At 40.6% G+C, this 17,215-nt stretch overlaps 1 protein-coding gene across 19 annotated transcripts in view; it reads right to left on the minus strand.

The window, feature by feature from the left end:
• The window catches only part of PCGF3 (polycomb group ring finger 3), a 111,821-nt gene that overhangs the window by 65,780 nt on the left and 28,826 nt on the right, over positions 1 to 17,215 (minus strand). For 14 of the 19 annotated variants that reach the window (XR_009153408.1, XR_009153407.1, XR_009153406.1 and 11 more), the window contains exon 1: positions 4,617 to 4,849. The exons of 2 other annotated variants lie outside the window; for them this stretch is intronic. The gene's annotated coding sequence lies outside the window, so the exon portion shown is untranslated. Of the gene's footprint in view, positions 1 to 4,616; positions 4,850 to 5,213; positions 5,378 to 17,215 lie in introns of those variants that run through there. 3 more of the 19 variants (XM_058168759.1, XM_058168756.1, XM_058168752.1) reach the window with 1 other exon arrangement.

Here is a 17,215-nt window from a genome sequence, read left to right on the forward strand (position 1 = left end):
CCAACTTTCACAGCCATACATTTTCTTAAGTTAAGTTTTCTTAATGCTGAGTTTCAAGCCAACTTTTGCACTCTCCTCCTTCACCCAGATTAAGGAGGCTTTTTTAAATAAATTTTCTTAATTAAGCCAGCACATAATGCTAGTTCAGGCAGAAAAGTTAGTTATGGAGCAAGGTGTGAAGATGTGACAAAATGATCAAGATTACATTAATATACTTTTCCTTAAGATACTGTAGAATAGGAAGCCCTCCACTTAACAATAATTCGTTTAGTGATCATTTCAAGTTACAATGGCACCGAAAAAGTGGCTTATGACCAGTTTACACATCTACAACATTGCAGCATTACTTGATCAAAATTTAGGCACTTTGGCAACTGGCATGTATTTGTAACAGGTGCACTGTCCTGGGGTCACATGATCACCAATTGCAACCTTTCCAGATGGCTTTTGACAGCAAAGTTCAAGGGGGGAAGCCAGATTAATGACCGCATGATTTACCTAACAACTGCAGTGATTCACTAAACAGCTATGGCAAAAATGTCGTAAAATGGGGCAAAACTCACTTAACAACCGCTTTCCTCAGCAATGGAAATTTTGGGCTCCATTGTAGTCGTAAGTCAAGGACTACCTGTATACAGCAGTTTCATGCACATGCCTTTCAGAAATGAAATACAGGGAAAATCGAGCTACGGCAAAAGTAAATGGGAAGTAAGAATTTATTCTACATCCTGCCTTCCTTGTGACTACCAGAGAGTCAAAGAGATCAGAATAAGTACTGGTTTCTGAAATATGACCATTAGTGGCTGTACCAAAAATTCAACTGAGAAGAAGTATGACAAGACTGATCTTCCCTTCTTTCCTCACTTACAGTGTATTTCACTATGGCTGCATCAGTTTCAGTTCTGAACACCAGAATCAAAACAGTACCTATTTCTCAAAAAAAAAAAAAAAAGGCCCCTGGAAAAATAGCTAGCCCTTCTTTTTGGAGGGTTCTAATTATTGACTCACCTCACGGCAGTAACACCGACAGCCCAACCAGCAGGAGCCCGCTGGTGGCCCACTTCTTCTGCAGCCGCTTGCCGCCACTTGCATGCATTGCCCTGGCCTCCGTTTCGCCTTCAGATGCCTGCCAGAAGGCATCTGCAGCTGATAACGGAGCTGTTATCGGCATCTGAAGGCAAAACGGAGGCCAGGACGATGCACGCGAGTGGCGGCAAGCGGCCACAGAAGGCAAGGCAGGTGTCGGGGTGTGCGAGGCCTGGTGGGTAGGGTAGCTCCACCACCCCCATCCCCACCCTAGCTTATTTTTTACCTGTGTGCCTCACCCCACCCCCTGCACCCTAGGGTGAGCAGGGTTTTAATTAGGGCTAATTTTGCGGGTGAGGCTTAATTTGATCGCATGCACTCAATTAGGGCTTCTTTTCAAGGTGGATCATCTTTTTGGAGAAACATGGTTGAATGTTTCACATTGTTATAACACTGGAGATGACAACCCACTGTTCAAGGATCAATAACAAAGGCACCAAAACTTATATTTTAATTTACTTGAAGATAAAAAATTTATACAAACAAGAACTTGAAGCTTCCATAGAGGCTCACTTTGCTTACCTTCACGTATCTGATGAAGTTAACCCATGCATTATAATAGTATTATATTGAAGGTTTTTTACATTGTATGTAGTTCTCTATCACATGTATCACATGTCCTATAATACAGAATTCACTGGACTCTCTGCAATTTGACATACAATATCAATAATCCAAAATTATAATAGCAAAATAACAAAATCCAACACAACCTAAAATGCAAAGACAAAACCTAAGCCACTAGCAGGGTACAAGAGTTAATTCCACATGCCAAGAAATAAAAAGAAATAGTCATAAATGTCTTGAGAATACGGAATACTTAAAATGCCTAAGATAATGGGAAAGGGGTAGCCTAGAACTGCAAAGACAGGAATGTGGTTGGATAGAAGTATTTCCTTAGAAGACTTAAATAATAAAATTAGGCTATTTTTAATCTGAATAGAAAATAGAAAGCTTTTATATTAAAAAGTATACACTAGATAATACATCATACAGATTAGATCACAGGTTTCCACGTGCTTACTAGAAATTGTTCAATCAGAACACCAGTACCAATGGATCACATTACTCCCTACCTCCGATTGGAAAGCACAATTGTTATGTGAATATTTAAAGAAGTCGTCTTAGTTTGCACAGGGCTAAGACCAACAGCCTTATGTGCCCCATTAACTTTCTGTGCACCCTAAAACGTGCCCAGGGATCCTTGGAACTTCCTTAACAGTAAAGTTGATAAAGAAATGGAAAAGAAGTTTCCACCATCACCAGGATATTCATTAACTTCATTTAAACAATGTATCTGACAGATCGCAGCAAACTATATTTTTCAGGTCGAAGTTTCTAAAGTATATATGCAGTGCACAAATCACACACATGCAACAGGTCCATGTATTATGGGATATAAAATACTTTTTAAAAAATCTAATATATACAAGCTTCAATTAAACAAAGCAGCTGGGACATTTAAATTGGGGGTTTTTTGAACAGAAAGATCCCCTCCCCCCCCCTTTCCTTCTGTTCAATTGCGTCCAATTCTTGAAGACTGCCTGGGACAAGTCCCTGCAGTTTTCTTGGCAAGGTTTTACAGAAGTGATTTGCCATTGTCTTCTTCTCAAGGCTGAGAAAAAGTGATTGTCCCAAGGTCATCCAGCTGGCTTCGTATCTATGGCAGGACTAAAACTCGTGGTCTCCCAGTTTCTAGCCTGATGCCTTAGCCACTATATAAACAGGCTTTTTGTAAAAAAAAAAAAAAAAAGTCTTGTTTATTAGTAAGACCTTCAACACTAAACATCTTAGTCAAACAGGACACCAGAGTTTGGAGTAAAGTTTCTAAATAAGGATAGTAGAAAACCTGGATGAGAATGTTAGCATTTTAATGAATACTACAATTATAATCAGATTATGTGAGTTCGGAGAAGGAGGAAGAGGATGCAGTGTGTATGTGTACATATGTATTGTATAAAATGACTTCAAGAATAAGTTGCAATGCTGTATGAAATTAAGCACACCTATAAATGAATATATGAATAAACCCAATTCTTACTAGTTTCACATTATACTTTTCCATGCAGGATTACATTTGTTAAACATAGTAAATTTTCTGAAACTATATTATTACAGTATAGACAGTCTTAAGGGTTTTTTTTTTCAGAGTGTTTGAAATTTACAGCAACTCATAATTGGTTAGGAAGATTATGTATTTACTACCCCATTCTAACCATTACATTACCATAGCAACACAAAACTTAAATGCCAACCAACTGATTTTAACATAATCAGGAGGAACTCAGTTTGAAGCCACAAAAGTGTCTTTCTTCAGCAATCATACCTTATGACAAGAAGCACACATCTAAAACTCAGAATATATTATTTAAAAGAAAATCATATTACTATTGAATTACTCAATACATATCTACCATTTCCAGTACAGCCATTCCCCAGAAGCAAAATCAAGTACATTCACATAGACAAACATCTGAGGCCATGAACATTTTTAAAGTCCACACACTGACACTGTAAGATAGTTACTGCTGCTATTGAGTCAAGAGTTCTGCAAATTAACTAGAGACTTCCAACAACTATACCACCACCTTAAACTGTGCCACAGCAGAGCTTTTGTCCTGCCCGATAAAACACAACGAATCACACTTTATTTTTTTTTAAAAACACACACAGCTAAACTTGTAGGGCAAGCTTACCAGTTGAGCAGCAATGGGCACTGCTACACAAGTACGGCACTGATGGTGAACAAGCCCTTAGTCACTATGCAAAAGCAAGCAAGACTATTTCTCGCTATAATTTGGGGGCGGAAAGGTGGGGTGAGAAAGAAGACAAAATTAAGTGTAGTGGGGGGTTTTTTTTTCCCCCAGAGCAGGGTGAGTTTCTTTTTTAGGGACAAACACACATCTCCTGCAAGAAAGAAGCCAACACTTCAATGTTGAAAGGGGGAGGAGGGGGAAAAGAGAGAGGAAGAGGAGTCCCGGGACAGGATTTTAAAAATACATTAAGATAGCTATGGTTGACTGGGGCGGGGAGGGGGGGGGAGAGAGAGCAGTGTAGTTACCCAAAAGGAGAAAGCAAAAAGTCTCCAACTCTAAATCAGAGAAATGACCACCCCGCCCCCTGGAAGTATTTGCTGCAGTCCCAGAAAGTTAAGAGAGGTGCCCTTGAAATCCACCACCCCAAATTAGGATCCCCCCCCCTCCAGCCCCAGGCTCAAAGGCAGAGAGGGAGGAAGAGGGAAGGGGGTCTGGCCCAAGACTTCCCCATATACACACACACACACATACACACCAGCCCCTCCTCTCGATCAAGAGGGGGGGGGGACAGGCACCCACCGCCGCCACCCAGGAGGTGGGGGGCTCCTCTCGCAAAAACCTCCACCACCCACCAACTCCTTTGGCCCAACCGTGGGAGGGAACCCGCCCCTGTGGGGCCTCCGTGGTAGGTCTGCGAGGGGAAGAGGAGGAGGAGGAGGAAGGTGGGGGGGAGTAGAGAAGCAAGGAGGCAGCCCAAAGGAGAAAGACACTGACCTGGCTGGGGGAGGAGGAGGAGGAGGAGGAAGAAGAAGCAGCAGCAGCAGCGGCAGCAGCAGCAGCAACGAGGACGGCGCCGGCCACGCGGGTGGATGACGAGGGAGGGAGCCCGCTCCCCTTTAAGACTCTCGAAGAGACTGGGGGTGGGGGGGATTTAAAAAAAAAAAAACCAAACGAAAACGAGAACCAGGAGAAGGTTAGAAGGGGGAAAAAATTATTCCGGTCGGGAGTTAGTACAACAAAGAGGCGGAAATAGCCGAACCGAGCCGAACGCGCCCGAGCGGGGGCGCCCAGAGCATGCGCGCTTGGGCCAATCCGAGCGCGCCGCCCCCCCCTACCCTCCACCACCACCACCACCACTATTACCGACGCGGCTGGGTCTGGTCAGCAGCGGCCAAGTCCTTCAGACCTCGGCGGCGGCCCCAAAGCAAAACTGAGGGGAGGGGGGATTGGCGGGAGGTGGAACGGCAGAGCGCGAGGACTGGCAGGGGGGCGAGCCTCGCCAGAAGTGGGAAGAGCAACGGCGGCCCCTGGCAGCGTCCGCCGAAGGAAACGGGGAGCCAGAACCCACCCCCACACCCCTGCCCCTCTCACCTCGTGCGCGTTCCACACCTTCCGTTCCCATGACAACGGGTTGCTACTTCTGGGCCGGGTCGTGACTTCCCTCCTTGCCCCTTCACCGGGGTGGCGGTCGGGTGGAATCCTACAGGTGGCTCGGTGTTTGCTGGGCGCCCTGAGTACTTCCTCGCCCTTGACCGCTCCTGCTGCTTCTGCTGCCGCCGCACTTGGCTTTGCGCTTATTAAAACAGCGGCGGCAACCCCAAAAACAAACAGCAGAGTGTGACCCCCAGACTTGCAGCACCGCCTTGTTGAATGAACACCTTATAGCCTCCAGGAGGAGAAAGGGGTGTGTGTGTGTGTGTGGAATCAATAATCTTTTAAGAAATGCTTGACCAAGCTATCTATCCAGCTCAGGCTCATGCAGTCTCAGTTAAAAGATTTGATAAATCGAAAGTTTGAAGTTTTGGTGGGTTTTTACAAATTCGGGGAAGGCGGGTGGGATAGTGCACGACATGTAGGGTGAATGCAATTGGTTGTCACCCTCTCCAAGTGCTGAATAAGGTGGCAATCCGAGTTCTTACAAGTTTGTGCTACGCTGTAGATAGGGGCACTGTCCAAAAGTACTAGGTAATTTCCCCAAAGAAATGGCATTCCTGGGGAAGACTCACGTGGATTTTTGACGCAGCAGCTAATGCAAAGCTAATTGTAGCACTAAATAAAATCTGGTGTGCTGACAGAAAAACCTGGAATAGCTCAGAGAAAACACCCCAAGGGATAAAGATACAGAACAGCTAAAATGATGATCAACCTGGTCCTGTTAATGGTTTAGTAAACAAGTCAGGGCTCCGGTTCAAGAAATTCCCCTATCACAATTTCACAAGGTAGAGAAATTAAAATTATTCTTGGATAACCCTCCTATCATTATCATGAAGAACCTAGAAAATAGCTTGAATTTCTAATAGTATCCTAACAGATATCTCTTTTTCTGCCTGTCGAGGTCACTACAACTGTTGGGGTCTGACTCAAAGTTTGACTCTTAAGAACTTTTTTTTCATTTACTTTTTTTTACAGGGGGGGTAGGAAATTGTTAAGCTTTAAAGCAAAAACACTAATTCCGGTGTTATCTTGATTTTTAAAGCCTCTAAAGATCTACATTGTCTCTAGAGGCATTTGTGGATGGGCAGATAAGTAATAAACCTCTGAGAAGAGAGTGCAGAGAGTATTTTCATCAGCTTGCTTCTTAATAAATAAATGCTTAGAATTAGAATAGAATAGAATAGAATAGAATAGAATAGAATAGAATTTTTATTGGCCAAGTGTGATTGGACACACAAGGAATTTGTCTTGGTGCATATGCTCTCAGTGTACATGAAAGAAAAGATACCTTCATCAAGGTACAACACTTACAACACATAATGATAGTCATAGGGTACAGATTCAACATTTAATGATTGTAACTTCACAATAATCTTTGGTGAGAGCATCTGCAACGCTTCCTCAAAAGTCCAATGGTTCCAAAGTGGTAATGTATAATGGGATATATAATGGGTAATGTATAATGAGACCCATCATTGGGTCTCGGGACACCAACATCTGTATGGGAATCACACAAATTACAACTCAACTATTCAAAGTCTGCAGCATGGGACTATATCTCTGGTTCATGTTGCAGAAAATAGTTTATTTTAGAACACTTCCAAGAACTAGAACCCACTACTGACAAGTTCTACTGAGAACTGTGAATACTTCTCTTGAAACATTGGCAGCATTGTTAGAGTGCCTGTGTCCCTATGATCATCTCTGCTGGTCAGCTGAACTGATATATTTCAAGTTCATCCTTGATGTATCAGAAAACACTGCAAATCTGATTTTCATTCAAAATACTAAAGCTGCTTGAGAGCTCCTGGGTCCTTCATGATTCCTTATGTTGATCAATGCCCATATGCTCATGCCCATGAGATGCTTGTATCTCATCCATCTCTGGAGCTGAGCAGAAGGATGGCTCCGTTTTGCTTTTTCACCTTCCCACAAAGCAACGACTGTAATTTTTAGAAATTCCCAAACACAAATCACAATGCAGAGAAGGACAGGCGCTACCAGTTGGGTGCTATTTTTATCTGATTGGGTAGTTTAGAAGGACCAACCATTTGGCTCATGGGGGATTCTCAACAATTCTAGGTCAGCTATCATGAGGGCAAATATATATATGGTATTTCTGGGGAATGAAAGCAATGGCCATGTGAAAGAACTTCGTTTAAATACCCCATAGGAACATTATAATGGAATATTAGATATATACACTAGTTGATGTCCAAGACAGTGCCTTGGAACTGATTTCAGCAAGATGCTTCAGAATATGGGTACAAAAATAATACCTTTCTCAACTCTTTTAAGCCATCTGTAGCTGCTATGTGATCCTAGGGAAAAGTAAACCTGCTTTAGAGAGTTATAGATAGGTGCTATGTTCACAATCCTGCTCATTTGGATGCATCTATTTGGCAGCACATTTAAAACGCTGAACAGGTGTAACAAATATCCCAAAGTAGCCCTTCTCAACTTCATGTTCAATTGGCTGTGGTAGAGCATACTATTTCCTCCCCCCTCCCTCCCAAAAATGAACTTTGTTGTAGAGCTGGTACATCCTCCTCCTTCCTACTCATCAAATGCTTTTGATCATTTTTATCTTGCAGGATTAGCCTGGATACATGGAGCAAAGCAATAGTTATCCATACCCATATTTGCACTACATCTGGCATGAAGCATGCACACATATCGCCACATAGGGAAATGTTTTTGAGACATGAGGACTTCTGTGTGACTTCTTCACTTTTCCTTTCATTCCTTACAAACATCATAGAGGATCCATCCCATATTTTGGACTAAGTCATACTGAAATAACTGAAAACCAGCTTTGCATATATCTTTTTTAGGAGCTTCACTGACTATTATATTGATAAATAAAAGAAGTGATTTTGCAACTTGACTCAAGACGAAGTTGATGGGCCTCTCTTTTTCTCCCCTTTGTAGGAACTTGTAGGAATATCGGGAGGGGCATTCTGCTGGGTCCAGGACAATGTCTACTCTCTATATCTGGGCTGTTAGAAAGTAGATCTTTCACAGTTCAAAAGAGAGAGGAGTGTTAGTATTACGAAATCAAATATGGAGAATTTTGAACAGGAATAATGAGACTTATGGGCTATCACCTGATGGGCCTATTTGGAAAAAGGACAGAGACAATGATTTGATTATATGGATGGAAACAGCAAAGCGAGACAAAACAAATGTGTTGCACTCTATAGGCTACTGCTTTATATCGAGTAGTAGAATAGAATAGAATTCTTTATTGGCCAATTGTGATTGGACACACAAGGAGCATAAGCTCTCAGTGTACATAAAAGAAAAGATACATTCGTCAAGAAGTCATCAAGGCCAACTTTCAGAGGCTGAGAGCCACATTTAATATTCTGGAGGAGGCCTACAGAGTACCAAGTGATGATTTTAATTGACTGAACTGAAATTTGGCCTTTGTTTTTTATAAGCTATATTAAACTCATTTTAGAAGTTGAGAACCACAGAAGTGACCTTATGGCAGGGGTGAAATCCAGCAGGTTCTTACAGGATCTGGAGAACCAGTAACGGAAATTTTGAGTAGTTCGAAGAACCGGCAAATACCACCTCTGGCTGGCCCAAAGTGGGGTGGGAATGGAGATTTTGCAATATCCTTCCCCCAGGAGTGGGGAGGGAATGTGGATTTTGCAGTATCCTTCCCCTGGAGTAGGGTAGGAATGGAGATTTTGCCATTCCCCGCCATGCCCCCCAAGCCATGCCCAGCAAGCCACACCCACAGAACCGGTAGTAAAAAAAATTGGATTTCACCACTGTATTATGGGTTTTTATTCTGAAAAATGGCAGACTCAAACTAGTTTTAGCAAATTGTCCAACCTATTAAATAAACACTGGAGAGAATATAAGTTGTCTGGTCAGTAGTAAAAAAAACACCCCATAACGATAAAATTCTGAGTTGTTGCAACACCTGATGGAAAAGTACCTTGAATGTTTAATAAAAGTTTACATGATGTAATGTTTTTCTTTCCCAAAATCGATCTTAGTGGGATACTTTCCAATCTTCTTCCTTCTAATCCATCTCCCTGATTCCTGGGGGGGGAGGTTAATTTTAACAAAACTGCCATGTTTTTTCTAAGGGGAGACAAGACACAGGCATAGAAAACTAGATGTGGGATGTTGTCATGGAGAATATGTGGTCGCTTCAACATGGTCTTGATGGCAAATCAATGTGGGATGTAGACAGTAATTTTTCTTTTTTTCATTTTAGTTTAGCCCAGTTATCTAGCAAAGCTGAATGTTTAGAGAACCAGGTTAAAACTGGGCTCCTCTTTCATAAATAAAGTTCATGACTACAACACGTTACGGTGAAATTTTACCAATCAGTAGTAATAATAACAATGATAACATAACCAAGGTGTTAACGCATCTAGGAATGAATACGTTCCTTGATGCCTCCTATGTTTCCTAAGCCATCCAATTTTTCTTTTTAAATTCTTTTAATTAAAAAGAAAAAGAGTAGAAAAGTAACTTATCAAACAGAACACTAAGATAAACTCTTATTTCCTCCAGGAAAAAAAAGAACACAAAGGTAAGCCAATGTACTAGAAAACATCTATGGAAGATGGAAGGAATGCTGGGAATAAACTCACATATATTTTCTATTAAATTATTGTTTTCTGACTGGCCACACGCATTCTAGAACAATTTTATAACTCTCTCCATATCATGTTCTCAAAATTCTAAGCATGTTCTCTGACCCAAAAGGTTGGGAATCCTTTTGCCATCTCCAGTAAGGAACATTATTGCTTCTGGGTCCAAATATGAACTAGAGAATATCACCTAGAACATTTTTTTTAATTAAAAAGCATTATAGTTACATTTTCTTGAAAGACATTGTGTATTAATTAACAACAAATATTGGTTATTTGCCATCAAGTAGGTGTCAGTTCTTAGCAACCACGAGGACATGATCTTCTGTCCTCAACTTGGCCTTTCAGCACTTCCATTGAGGCACCGAATGCTGTTCTAATTCAGTCCATCCACTTCCTGTTGATTGTCCTCTTTCTTTTAACAAATGTAGATGTGGACCAGGGGCAGTCAACCTTTTTATACCTAACACCCAGTTTTGTATCTCTGTTAGTAGTAAAATTTTCTAACCGCCCACCGGTTCCACAGTAATGTGCCGTGTATCTTCTGTGCATGCCTCTCACGCAACGTGGATTGGGGTTGGAGGGGGTGCCGGCTACCAGCTGTGCTTGTCTGTTACAGCTGGGTGGTGGTGGGGGAGATGCGCGAGCTATTCTGGGACGAGGCTCTTGTTTGTTGCCGCACTTACGTAACGTGAAGTAAACTTATGCGCGCACGATACAAATAGTATATTTTCAGAAATTTAAATTGTCACGGGGAATTTTATGAAAACCTAATGAAAATGTTTTTAAATAATGCTATGAAATTTTTTTTTTAAATCAATTAAATTAAAAAAAAAGAAAAGTGCTTCAGTATTGGACAAAACCCCTACTGCTCACCATGAAAGCTGGAACACCCACTAGTGGGCGGTAGGGACCAGGTTGACTACCACTGATGTAGCAGCCCCAGGTAGCTACTAATGCAGCCCCACATGATTGTAAACTTGTAACATTATTATATGATTCATGTACATTAATTGTTATATATTTTATATGCAGCCCAAGACAATTTCTCTTCACTCAATGTGGCCCAGGCAAGCCAACCTTAGCATCTTTAAGACATGTAGACTTCAACTCCCAGAATTCCCCACCCAGCAAGATATTCTTAACTTAAAAAGCTGAGAACTTAAAAAGCTGAGAAAAAGTAAAACAAAACATAGAGGAAAACGAATTATAAAAATAACAAATAAAATGGAAAGGGGAAAAATAATTAAAATACCATCATTCAATTTTCAACGTAACATTCTACAGTTTCAAGTTTTTAATTTCGTCTTTCTTGAAAGATAGAGACCATTCATACGTTAAATAGTGAATATTGGCTGGTCCTTTATTCTTCAGAATAAAGTTAATTCAAAAGTAAGAGCTGACAAATTTTCCGAAGCCAACTTTTTGAATCAGGAACCCAAGTATAATTCTAGGAGTGCATAATCAATTATTTTTCTCCCCATGCCAGGCCTGATATAATATTCATAATAAAGGGATTCCAGATTTGGGGATACTGTTTAACAATGCATTAACATCTTGGAATCTTAATTCCTTCCAAGAACTAACCAGCAAGGAATTATCAGTGGACATGCCCATAAAATATGCATTAAGATTTTTTTCAGATCGAGTACATCTGCAGCACAGGATGGACGACTGCCAATCTTTTTGAAAACATTCTTTGTGGGATCCAATAAATTCCCCCAAATAATGTTTAGCTGAGCTAACCAAGCTTTTAAATTACATAAAACACTTCTATGTTTCCCCAAAGTCTGAAACCATCAATTAATGTGACACTTCCAATTCTCCATCCCCAGTTTCCTGTATATTTTCCAAATTTATCTTGGGAAATATTTTAATTTAAGCTTATAATGAATTGCCCATTTACTCTTGATGAAAACCTTTTCCCATACAGTCAATATCTTATAAATTTCGGAGGTTAGGTGGACATTGGGGCCAAACAATTAAAATAGCAAGTGTTTTAGTTGTATGTATTCCCACATAGCCTTATTAAGTAAATTATATTCTTTTTAAAAACTTCTAATGTTTTAAAGTGTCATTACCTATTAGCTGGTTAAGAGTAACCATCTCAGTTTCAGGCCAAGTTTCCCCACCCTTCCTACCCAAAATAAAGACTTTTAGCCATTGAAGCTCGCTGGTTGATTTTGGCCCAATCACTCAGTTCACCAGCTAATTTACAGGGTTGCTTTTATGGCAAAAATTGGAAGAAAGGGAGGGCTCTTCCTTGAGCTTCTGAACAAAAGGCAGGATATAAATCAAATGAATATATAAATATATTACTAACTATTCTAAAATAAGAATTAACCCAAGGTCTCAATTGTTCATGTCAGCAAAGATCTTGTTTTGTCCTAGTCCAGTCAAGTCTAAATGTGTCTTACCAACTTCAATCCTGTGAAAAAGGACCAAATTCGTGCCATAGTTAGAACCAGGAACTTGTGAGGAACAGAAGGGAGACAAATAATAACTCTTAAATTGAGGCCTCTATGATGAATAGCATCATTTTCAGTCCAGTACATTATTCAACTTAACAAATATGCCCATTTTTTTAAAAAAAAATCTCAAGAAAATTAAAGCCAGCATCAAATATGTGTAAATTTATTAAATAATTGTTTACTCAAAATTAACCATTCATTTGCCAATCTGTGTAAAGTATTTGAGCAGAACTGACAAAAACTTTACTATCCGAGTCTGTATAGGTCCCGATGCAAAATTCATTTTCACTCCTTCAAACCCTGAGAATCATTTTTAACCGCCTCTTAATGACCTCTTTCATCTAGGCAATAAAAATTGAAATGTTCTTAACCACTAAAGAGTATACTTGTCCATTTAATAACCCCCAGACGGATTCTGAATATGACCTGGTACTTTGCAGTGTGTTCATATCAGCTTCCCAGCGGCATTTGGTTGGGGGGAAAAAATCTTGGTCTTCCTCTTAGGTCACAATTCTTCTTCCTGCTCACTCCATGTGTGCAAAGCACAGCCAATAGTTCTCAATTGGTGTGTGTTGCAGCAGGGATCTCAAGGGCAGCTAGATATGTCTCAAATTGTACAATTCTATACTTCGGCCATGATTTAAACCATTTTTTATTACAGTCAGAGGGTGGTGTGCAGCCAATGAAACAGCATAGATAGAAGATCTGAAAAAAGTTAGGGCACACTAAAAGATATGAAACAGAAAATATAGATTAAAAACAAAAGTCTAAAAGATTCTAAAGCAGGGGTGTTCAACGTTGACAAATTTAAGACCTGTGGACTTCAATTTCCAGAATTCCCCAGCCAGCAAGTCTTAAAACTGGTAAAAGATGTAATGCTGCAATATTAGAGAAGGGGCCAAGCTGGCCATCATAAATAAGTTGTGCTAATTAGTTTGGCTTTGAGTAATTTGATTGCTGTAGGTATTTGTCTTAAGAAATGTAAAGATAGCAGATGAGGTCCTTTGTGCATTTTCAGCAACTTATTGTGACCTTCATAGGGTTTCGCACTGTGCAGAATGTAGGACTAGTCCCAGATATTCGAAACAGGATGCCTGCTCAGACTTATAGCCATCAGTGCTCCAGGAGAGATGGCTACAAGATTTACGATTTTAATTTTTTTGTGATTGAGTCTAGATTGCAATACGATTGAACACCGTCTTGCAATATGGTGTCAGTGCTCTCAGTGCTCTTTTTAAAGATCAATAGATATTTTTTTTAGAATAGATATTTACAAACCCCTCACATCCTGGACATAAACTGTTTCCACTCCTACCCTCAAAATAACGCTATGGAGCACTGCACACTAGAACAACTAGACACAAGAACAACTAGACACAAGAACAGTTTCTTCCCGAACGCCATCACTCTGCTAAACAAATAATTCCCTGAACCCTGTCAAACTATTTACTAAATCTGCACTACTATTAATCTTCTCATCGTTCCCATCACCCATCTCCTTTCACTTATGACTGTATGACTGTAACTTTGTTGCTTGTATCCTGATTGTTGATTTGTACCCTATGACTATCATTAAGTATTGTACATTATGATTCTTGACAAATGTATCTTTTCTTTTATGTACACTGAGAGCATATGCACCAAGACAAATTCTTTGTGTGTCCAATCACACTTGGCCAATAAAAAATTATATTCTATTCTAGATATTCTTGAAAGCAGTGCTGCATCATCTTCATAAAGTAGATGTATCTTCCAGCATGTTTTGGGGAATGAAAGTTTGCTTTCATTTGCTTTTCATTTGCTTGGAGATGGCCCACCATGGAGTTGAAATAGAGACTGAATACATATGGGGCCAATATGCAAGCTTGCTTGATGCTTTTCTCAGCCTTAAAATTGCTACCGGTAAGGTTGGATACCCCTGATCTAAAGGAAAGCATAGGGTCATTAGATGGATATAGGAGAACATACGCAGAAGACTTTATCAAATTACAAAACTCTCTAATATGGCGAAGTAGATGTTCGTAAGTCTAGTTTATGGCCCAGGTCACCATCAAACAAATTTTAAGGGCTGCTGTGGAGATCTTGGCAAGATTGTTTATTGCAACAGGGTTGATATCTGAAAGCAGTCGAGAAATCTAAAATTGTCCTGGGCACCCTAGGTCAGGGGTCTGCAACCTTAAACACTCAAAGAGCCATTTAAACCCATTTCCCACAGAAAAGAAAACATCGGGAGCCATAAAACCTGGATGGGCATGGACAACTCGACATCACTTACTTGCACCAATCATATGACTCCCCCAGCCACGCCTACCCAGCCAGTCATTTAGGGCAGAGAACTGATGGTTAAAAAACACTGGGAACCACAAAATCCTTTTGACATCTCTCTCCCGCTCCCTCCCTCCCTCCCTCCCTCTCTCTCTGCCCCTCTCTCTGTATCTCTCTATGTCTCTCTATCTCTATTTCTCTGTCTCTGCCGCAGCCACTTTTCTATCCCCTGCCGTCGCCCTTACCTTCTCAGGCCAGGTGAGGAGTGACTGGGAGGGGAGGGTGAGGGGTAGGGCCAGCCAGTGGTGGGATCACCCAACAGGGAGCCACAGCAGAGGGCCCAAAGAGCCACAAGTGGCTCCAGAGTCACAGGTTGCTGACACCCGCCCTAGGTATTTGTCTGGCCTAGAGGTGGAGCTCTTGCTCACAATCAGGAGGTTGTGAGTTCGATCCTAGGTAGAGGCAGATATAGGGTCTCCTGTTTGGGCAGGGGGTTGGACTAGATGACCTGCAAGGTCCCTTCCAACTCTGTTAATCTGTTACAAACCAACAGTGGCACTCTTACTTTAAGCTAGATCCTTTCGTCTTAAATGAAGTAGACATTGGTCAATCGAGGCCTCCAGTTTTTCCCACAGTTTAGCTCAGAACATGGAATCAAATGCTGCTTTGAAGTCTATGAAATTCACATAAAGGGAGATTGTGTTGCGAGAGGAATATTTTTTCATGAGATAACAGAGCACTAGACGCTGATCAATGATGGATCAGCCTTCCCTAAAGGCAGCTATACTTCATGTTTTCAAATCTGATGAAGGCAGCTTATGGAAGCAATACTGTAACTTTCAAAAAAAATCAAAACCAGGTGCAATAAAAAGGTTTGTATTTATACTTTTTAATGATATATGAGAGAGAGTTTGCCAATTCTGAACTTAATAATTAATAAAGTATATCAGATGGTTTTATTACCAAATGCCCTTTGAGATGTTGTTCCCTCCCCATCCTTAAGAGGAATAGCAGCAAAGTTGAAGAGAAGAAAAATCATTCCATTGCCGTCTTCCCAACTTGGTAAGAGGAAAAACAAATTTTACCTTCACAGTTGAAGGAAGGATTTGAACCCAAGGCTCCCTGATTAAATAGTTCCCTTGGTTTACATCCAGACTAACGCCCTGGGTGATTTTGAGCCTGTTGTGATCTCTCAGTTGTTATGAAAACATGGAGAAAGAAGAGCTGTACAGATAGTTCCCGACTTACAATAATTCATTTAGTGTCCGTTCAAAGTTACAACTGAAAAAACTGACTTATGACCATTTTTCACATTTATGACCTTTGTAGCATCCCCATGGTCAGGTGATCAAAATTTGGATGCTTGGCAACTGGTTCATTTTTATGATGGTTGTAATGTCGCAGGATTATGCGATCCCCTTTTGTGAGCATCTGACAAGCAAAGTCAATGGGGAAGCCAGATCATTTAACAACCATGTTACTAACTTAACAGCTGCAGTGATTCACTTAACAACCATGGCAGGAAAGGTTGTAAAATGGGACAAAATGTACTTTTAAAATGTCTCACTTAGCAACCAAAATTGTGGCCATAAGTTGAGGACTACCTGTATATGCAGCTTTGAACTCCTTTGAACTCCTGTAGGAAAGGCAGGATATATGTCTCACACACAACTATCTAATAGTCTCAGAAGTGCTTCCACTATAATTAAAGAAATGCAAAAACCTTTGATTTGAGTAATGCCTTAATTCAGCCTCGCTGTAATATATCTGCACTGTGAAAGAAACGTGCCTTCAAATTTCCAGGCCATTACCCAGCTACGGTGATCTATGCGTTTACACAAGAGGGGAATATTAAGAGCTGCCAAATTAAGACGTAACCATTCATTTCCTACCTCTCCAATCCAAACATTCTTATGCAGTTTGTTATGTAGCCAGGTATTTTTTAGTATTTCTTAAAATAAGAATTTCTTATTCTTCCGTCTTATTTCGTATTTCCTAAGAACCCGCTGAGAAAGTTTGCCCTTATCCATATGATAATGCAACCACTGTTTGCTTACTACAGTTCTTGGCAAAGTATCCAATCTCTATTTTTCTTTGCTTGTCTCCTGCTCTCTGCTAAACGTGAAAAGGCGATTAACCCAACAGACCAGTATTTATGATATGCTAGTTTAATTGTCATGGTTTCCCCCAAGGAATTCCAGGAATCGTCTATTGATGTGGATACCGACAAGTTTCTTTTAGTAACCTACTATTAACTTTGTTTGGGTGGTTAGCAGAACACATAGAACTATCCAGTGGGAAAACATTTTGAAATTTTTGAGGAATGCCATGCATAGAAGCAAACATTTTCCTTTTTATTTTTTACCCCACAGAAGAATTTTGGAGGAAGTCTCATAGAAAGTTGAACTTAGTAGTTTAAATGTGTCCTCTAGCTATGAAAACTCTTGTGTTCATTGATGCAAGAATGCCTTCACCGAATTACAACCACTCAGGCCCTCAAATACATTCCCCCAAATAAGCAACCTTTATGGAGAAAACTATGAGGGGGCAAGAAGAGGAACAACCATGAAAGAATAGCAGAACT

The sequence above is a fragment of the Ahaetulla prasina genome, chromosome 2, assembly GCF_028640845.1.
Source record: "Ahaetulla prasina isolate Xishuangbanna chromosome 2, ASM2864084v1, whole genome shotgun sequence".
Taxonomy (NCBI): domain Eukaryota; kingdom Metazoa; phylum Chordata; class Lepidosauria; order Squamata; family Colubridae; genus Ahaetulla; species Ahaetulla prasina.